This window comes from Nicotiana tabacum, unplaced genomic scaffold (assembly GCF_000715075.1).
Source record: "Nicotiana tabacum cultivar K326 unplaced genomic scaffold, ASM71507v2 Un00305, whole genome shotgun sequence".
Lineage (NCBI taxonomy): Eukaryota > Viridiplantae > Streptophyta > Magnoliopsida > Solanales > Solanaceae > Nicotiana > Nicotiana tabacum.
The window spans coordinates 64787-71295 of record NW_027438542.1 but is presented as its reverse complement, the minus strand read 5'-3'; positions in this window follow the sequence as shown (position 1 = coordinate 71295).

The window sequence follows — 6509 nt, the reverse complement described above, 5'->3', positions numbered from 1 at the left end:
GAAATATATATTATTTTTGTGTATTCTTGAGTTTTTTTTTATTTTTATAGAATATAATGTTTATATTTCATTTTAAAACGTAACAGAAATTGTTAATATGTAGAAATTGTTCGTACTAAATAAAAAAAGTGTTAATATGTGGGAACTTAGCAGATTTTTTCTTTAAGCAATAAATATTTATTAAACAACCATGTCAAAACAGAGTTATGTTATGGAAAATCTTTGTTCTTTAAATGAGAAGCATCAAAACAAAAAATAAAAGCTAAACATGAGGGATAGAAATCCCAAGTTAACGTTCCGCCTAGTCCATGGAAGGACAAATCATTGAATTAATTCTTCAAATACAAACAATCCCCAATAATTTGTCTGAATGTGGAAACTTAGGAGTTAAATAATAGAAACGATGTACTCTATTTATTCATTTATCATGAGTAATTTTTTTTCTTTAAAAAAAAAACCAATGTTAAACCTTCCAAAAATATGTTATTTTTACGTATGACATTATCTTTGGCTTTTTAAAAAACAAAATTGATGTTTTTATTTATTTTAAAAGGCGTATACTAAAATAATATTGGCAGAATACATAGACAGATATTTTAACTATCCCAAAAATTCCACTTGAACACCTCAACTAAGCCATTTACCAACGGAACACTTTAACTCTATCTTTACTGTACCATTTTAACAAGTCCGACTGAAATGGCAAATAACGTGAGCATCACTGCTGTTGAGCGTGAGAACATTAAAAATATGCTGACAAAAACTATTTCAACGGTAAAATACAAAAGGTAAAAATATACCCCTTCCCTATTATATAAACCCTTGTCCCTTTTTACTTTGTCTCTTAAATCCAGCCATATTTCTTCACCCTTTTCTTGATTTTCTGGTTTAAAAATTCTACTCTTCTCTCCAAATTGAAAGTAGTCTCGCCTGAGTGTTCGGTATTTGGCTTAATCTCTCAATTTTGTGGATAATGTCTCTCACATCAAGAATCGATTCATGTCGATGTGATCATGAATGTCAATTAAAAACTTCATGGTCTCCATCTAATCTTGGAAGTAGGTTCTATGGATGCAAAATTGAAAAAGTACGTGTTAATTAACTACAATTAATTATTTTTACTATGTTATCCCCGATTTTAGTTTGAATCAATTTCTTTTTTTTTTTGAAGGACAAAGGTGGATGTAAGTATTTTAGGTGGGTTAATGATGAGTTTCCTAGCCAAGCAAATAGGGTTATTTGGGGTTTATTGAACAGGGTCAAAACTTTTGAAGAAGAAAGGGCACGAGCAAGAATACGGAGGAAGAAATTGGCTTATGTTATAGTAATAATACTAAATATCTGGGTTTGCTATTGTGCCTTCGATCGTTGAAGTTGTTGTGGTTCTGCATGTTGTTGGAGTAGAAGCGTTTTGATGCCATTATGTAATATAAGCCTTAGCTCTTGTATTTTGCGTTTGTAATGGTGGTTGATATATTTTGGATGTTTCTTAACTTGTAGTTTGTGTGAATGTAATTGTGGTCTGTAGCCTTATTTCAATGAATTGAAGAAATTTTCTGTCATTTTTTTTATGTACTGGTTCAAATATGGAATTCGAAGTGCTAACATGTTGAAGTTGTAATTGAACTCATCTGATAAGTACTCAACAAAACATCCATCGCAACCTACCATCTTCCAGATTTACCAAGCATATACAGTCCACCTTATGAGCCATATCTTATGTTCATTTGAAGAAAAAGCACAGCAGTTGCATTCACAACTGTTGTAAAGGATGCTGAGGCTGCCAACTCATGTTATAAAAGCAACAAATAGCACGAATGTTGAGGCTACCAATAGAATTTAAATTGCATTCACAACTAAAGTGTTATACAACACCAGTCATATTTCCAAAAGTTGAATAGAAATGCAACAAAGCTTGAATATAACTTCTTAAAATAATGTTAACTAGTGACCCAAAAAAGATAGAATAATTAATCCAAGTCTGGATACTTAGCAAAATACATGAACTCAAAATAGCATAATCCTAACACAACTACATTCTTGAGGATGCTCTTTTGCATTATGGTGCTGGAGGGGCTGGACTTGCAACTGAAGAGGTAGTTGATGAAGATCCAATTTGGTTTCTCCTGTTTTCACTTAGTTGTTGTAGCTGGGAAGTAGTAATAGCATTTCTGCCTTTAAACTTAAGCCCAGAAGGTTTAAAATCAAGATCAATATTGAATGCACTAGTATCCTTCACATCCTTAGTCCCATTTGATTGCTCTTTTAACCCTAACAATAAGTTTTCTAGGAGCAGTTGCTGGAGGTGCATTTGGAATGCACTCATGCCAAATCTAGTATTGTTTCCCCTCCCTCTGCCACTGCTTGTATTAGTTGCACTAGATTCTTGAGTTGCTTGACTTCCTTAGTTTTCTTGAATTGCTTGAGTTGACTGTCTACTTGTAGACTCTCCAATTCCACCCTAAAAAAAATTTCCAATTATAACATTTATTTAAGTTAGCATTTGAAGTTAAAAGAAAGGTGAAAAACATTACAACTTGCCCTTGATTGGAAGGAATACTTGTTATGGCCTCCTTGATGACATTTTGAACATGTCATCTTCACTCCTTTCTTGGAGAGCTTGCCATACTTCATTTTTTAAGGCTCATTCTTGGCCTTTCTTCTTTTTTTGGGGGGTCTGCCTGACATTGGCTTTGGTGCTGGAGGCTCAATTACCATGTTATTAGTGTCAGGACACATCTTCATGTTAGGGATTTGTTCAAGAAAGTGTTGATTTGCCTTGAGAAATGTCTCCTTTCTATGCCAGTTATCCACATAATTATATGGTTCTTATTCTTATCTTGGTGATAGATTGCACATATTGCATGTGCACAAGAGATCCCTCTTAACTGCCAGGATCTACAAGTGCATGTTCTTCTCCTCAAGTTCACTATATATATGTATTAATACTCATCAACCTCAAACCCATCAATTCCAAACCACAAAACTTTGCATTTCCTAGAAAACTCCTTATTTTCTTCTAGAATCACCCTTGCCATAGGAGAAATGTCTGTAATCCAAATCTCTGCAAACTTTATCATATCAACATGTCTCCTAACTATTTTATATCTAATGTCCTCTAACATGCTAATAATAGACTGGTGCCTAGATGCCAATATCCAAGAATTAAAGGTCTCACACATATTATTTTCTACAATATCACATTTGAAGTGTTCAAGAAAAAAAGCTCTGCATCAATACTCTTTGTTATACTTCAATAGGCTTTCACATATTCAAGTTTTCCCAACCAGTTCTTCTTTCAACTTCACCTCAAAACTAGCCTTAGAATACCTCAAAAATTGCTTTCTCATCTCCTCACTTATCCAAGTTTTTGAACAGTTAGACCATAAGTGCCTAACACACATTCGATGCTCAAAATTTGGTAGTAATTCAGGAATTCTTGGTACCAATCCCTACAATACATAAATGAATCAAACAGAACCCTACAAAATAGAGATGAATAAAAAAAATAATAACACATGAAGTAGAAATTTAAGCTAGAAAGTTTTGGTAAAATATCTTTTGCGTATCAAACATAACTGTTAATCACATTGTCTATCACATCCCATGCAATGGGATATTAAGAAACTAGATAAAGGATCTATAGTTGTCGCAATAGATCAGTATTTTCTTTAATGATTAAGTTTGCCTTCGCAAAGGAGAAATTGTTGGTTCCCCAAGTACACGCAAGTATACATGGCCGTCAAGTAATAAAGTCACTCAAAAGTCAGATGTCGAACCCACAGAGTGTAACGACCCGACCGGTCGTTTTGAGTATCACAACCCCGTTCCCCCATTTACTACTCAATTTATGCCTTACATTTCATTTATGACTTATCGAGTTAGTTGGTTCGGGTCCGGAAGGATTTCAGAGTGAAATGAGACTCTTAGTCTCATAATTGAAAACTTAAGTTAAAATAGTATCGACTTATGTATAAACGACCCTGTAATGGAGTTTTGATGATTCCAATAACTCCGTATGGTGATTTTGGACTTAGGAGCGTCTCCGAAAAATTATTTGGATGTCCGTAGTGGAATTAGGCTTGAAATGCCGAAAATTGAATTTTTGGAAAGTTTGACCGGGGCGGTTGACTTTTTGATATCGAGGTCGGAATCCGATTATGAAAATTGGAATAGCTTCATTATATCATTTATGACTTGTGTGAAAAAGTTGAGGTCAATCGGACTTGATTCGATAGGTTTCGACATCGAATGTAGAAGTTGGAAATTTCATAATAGACTAAAGTTCAAGTGAGTTCGCACAAGACCCAACTTCAAATGAGCATACCTCTCATGATACGAAGTGTTATATGGTATATTACCTATCAAATTATATATCTTTGAGTCTAGTTTCTAACGCTTTAAACCGTTCATCATTTGGATATTCCTACCAGAAATTATAACCAAATTACCAAAGGCTGGAAAAATGCGATTCTACGATCGCAAAACCATTATGCGATTGCAGAAGTAGTTATGCGACCGCAAAATGGTTACAAACCTGTCCAGTGAAGCTCATTTCTATGCATCGATTTTGCGGTACATTTTGCGACCCGCATACCCATTCTGCGGCCCATTATGCGACCGCAGACCTGCTTTCGGAGGGTTAATTTTTCTATTTTCATAACCTGACCCCATTTTGATAAATAGTCTTGGGGACTCATTTTGGAGCAAAACTCTGATATTTTTAGAGAGAAGGGAGAGTATTCTAGAGAGAGGAAGAAGATCAAGTGCTTTGTTCATCAAGATCTTGTTCAAGCTTTGAAATCCAACAAGGAAATATCAAGATCTTCACCCAAGAGGTTAGGTTCTAACCCCTAGTTTTCAATTTCGAGTTTGGGTAAAGATGGATGATTGAGAGTATGATTCTTGGGTGTAATAGTATTATTTATACATATCAATAAGGTTTATGGAAAAATTATTGAGTTCAAATGGGTAAATATTGGGTTGAAAATGGTAGAAAACTTCAAAGACTTTAATTGAGGATTTGAAGGCCAAGTTGTGGTCGGATTTGAGTAATTTTGGTATGGTTGGACTCGTGGTGGAATGGGGATTCGGATTTTGCGAGTTTTATTGGACGTGGGCCCCACGAGTGATTTTTGGGGTGTAATTTCAGATTTTTGGAAAATATTAGTATTTTGATATGGAATTAATTCCTATAATTTTTGTGAGCTGAATCAAATTAATTGTGACTAGATTCGAGCCGTTTGGAAGTTGATACGCACATAGTGGAATTTCTGGAGCATTGCTTAGCTTGCTCGACATTGGATTTGGCTTGTTCGAGATAAGTAACTCTTCTAATCTTTGAGTTAAGGGTATGAACCCTGAATATATGTATTTTGTGAATTGTTGGGAGGTGACGCACATGTTAGGTGACAGGCGTGTGGGTGTGCACTATAGAAATTGTGATATAATTGTTTATGTGGAATTTTGTAGTTAAATAATCTTGGCATTTTTCATGCGGTTTTATGAGTTAAAGAAATTGAGCTGAAGAGCATATTAAAAATTATTTTGAGGCTATGTGCCAGTATTATTGGGATCCACAGAGGTCATATTGTTGTGAATTATTGGTTATGTTGAAAATTCATACTCACTCATATTCATTTCATTGCATATCATATCTCAGTCTCTGTTGTTATTTATTGATACATCATATCATCATTTTTGGGCTATTCTCATGACATTGTGAGCCCATGAGAGAGAGATTGGAGAGATTGATGACTGAGGGAGGTCGAGGGACTGATTGTGAGGATATTTTTGGGATCGGGATGCACGCCGCAGTAGGCCATGTTGGCTCTATATATATTGTTACTATTATATAGATCAGGGCTGCCCACCTGCAGCATAACTTATTGGCTTATATTATGGCACGTGAGTTGTCCGTGCTTATAGTGCTTGGGCTGTAGGAGCCCCGCATGAGTCTGTACACACCCCCAGTGAGTGCAGTCGACTATAAACAGGGATCGGGCTGCACGCCGCAGCAGGTATTGTATAGCGCTGAGTGATTGAGTGTGCTGAGCACAGTGAGAGAGAATGCGAGACAATGAGATTGAGTACTCTGAGAGAGTGTGAGTACATGAGTGCAATCTATGAGATACATTTCATTGACATGCACACATGACATATATGAATAGAGATGTGTTTTCCTCATGCTGTACGGTATCACACTATTCATGATTTCTCACACACGTTGACAGATGGGCATAGTGATGCATTTGTTTTACACTGGTTATCTGGGAAAGAAAATGAGATATTTTATTTATTATTGAAAGGATTTTGAAAAAATTAATGTTCTCAAATTATTCATATTTTTGGCAACTTCGGCAAACGATTTGGGTTTTCACTGATGTATTTGAAAGGAAGAACTATTATTTTTGAAATCATGATTTGGCTGAGCATTTTATCTCTGTGTTTCTTCTGGTATTATTTGCTTTATGTTGTTATGGGCTGTTGTGGACTAGTGGTTTTGGACC